The sequence below is a fragment of the Priapulus caudatus genome, unplaced genomic scaffold (genome assembly GCF_000485595.1).
Source record: "Priapulus caudatus unplaced genomic scaffold, Priapulus_caudatus-5.0.1 Scaffold123, whole genome shotgun sequence".
Taxonomy (NCBI): Eukaryota; Metazoa; Priapulida; class Priapulimorpha; order Priapulimorphida; family Priapulidae; genus Priapulus; species Priapulus caudatus.
Window position 1 is genome coordinate 367256 of NW_014577184.1, and position 1734 is coordinate 368989.

The following is a 1734-nucleotide window of genomic DNA, read 5'->3' on the forward strand; positions in this document are numbered from 1 at the left end:
TGTGTGTGTGTGTGTGTGTGTGTGTGTGTGTGTGTGTGTGTGTGTGTGTGTGTGTGTGTGCGTGTGATTGCGTGTATATGAGCGCGCCCGCGTAAGGTAGCATAGTAAGGGTAAGGGAAATCCTAAAACCAATATCTATCGGAAACGATCGATATCGACGAGGTACGTGCCTATAATCGGACATACCACATCTTCACACCATGTCGTAATCGTGTATGCCGTGCTGTGGAATGCAGAACTAATTTTACTACATCTGCTTCTCGCGGGGCGCATGCACTCACTCAGACGCCGCTTCCTTGGGGGGCCAAATGCCCCAAAAAAACTACCTCCAAAAACACCGTCGGTAGACTGTCCCCCATCGTCGGAGCACAGTGGTGTCTGCGTGGATGCGACGCTGGCGTCGTGCCACTCTAAACCGGTACCGTATGTCTGTCGAGGGTCTTGGATGTCGGTTGTTTCCGCTGTGCGGACATACGATGCTAACAGAAGACGTGGCCGCGACTGGGGAGTGGCAGCGACAAGAGCGTATACAGCTTTGTGTTTTTTTTTCTTACAGAGAAAAAAATAGGTAGGATGGAAGAGAAAGTTGTACGCGCGTGTGTGCGCGCGTGTGCCCGTACATGTGTGTGCGTGTTGTATGCAGACGTGGCCGTGCGCAAGACCAAGGTTAACCTCGAAGAAGGTGAGAGTGAGGGACACAAGGAGAAGGTGGAACAGAATGTGTGGCGATTGGGTACAGGATACGAGAGAGGTAAAGAGTTGGGTGGAGGGGCATAGGTGGCGAGGGAAAGAGTGAGTGATGTGTGTGGGGGTGGGGGACGAGGGAGGGAAGGAATGGGGGCAGGAAACAATGGAGATAGAGAGTGTGATGGAATGGGACAGGAGACGACGGAAAGAGGGAGTAGTGGAGGGGCGCGTAGAGTGTGGAGGAGGACGATGGAAAAGAAACGTAATTAGCGAGGGATTGGCAATTGCCATCTGCAATGCATCGATGATGCCAGCTGTTACACGGGTAAGACAAGCACATCGTCGCAGCATCTGTGAACTCGTGTATTGAATTTGTTTCACATCAAATCCTGTCATCGTACATCCTGCAGAGCTTCAACGGCGCATGTACGTGCCTCCCGCTCTCTATCTCTCTGAATCAACTGAATCATCCTAACCTAGAGCCGCGCGAGCACATATTTCGACATGTGTGCAGATCACTTCACTGGTTTTATTAGCGTTTTCATAAATGTGCGGTACAGGTACAAGGTAAAGGTGCAGGGCGGCTACACGGGGACTGCGGTAGGAGGGTTGTCAGCTGGTACCGACTGGAAAGGTTTCTGCAGAAGCGATAGAGTGCGCTTTGATGCACTGATAGGATCAGCAGTGGGTTATATCATGTCTTATTATCAAGAGCTAATCATAGATTAGTATTATTAGGTAATGTTATTGTGTTATTACAAACGTCGTACGATTTCAGTCTTGATGGCATTAGCATGGAGGGTTGAATTAGTTGGTTTATATCTATTGGGTTTTGATTTGAGCACAATTGTAATGTAGATTTTGATCGGAATACAAACACAATTCATACGCAAACGTGTGGATTTTTCCCTGATGTGTTGAACTTGCCGAGTGAATGATGAATGCAAGCAATGGAATTTTTAAGCATTTGCGAATAGGCCTATATATATATATATATATCAGGAGTTAATAATGACAAATTTGTCATTATTAACTCCTGATATATAT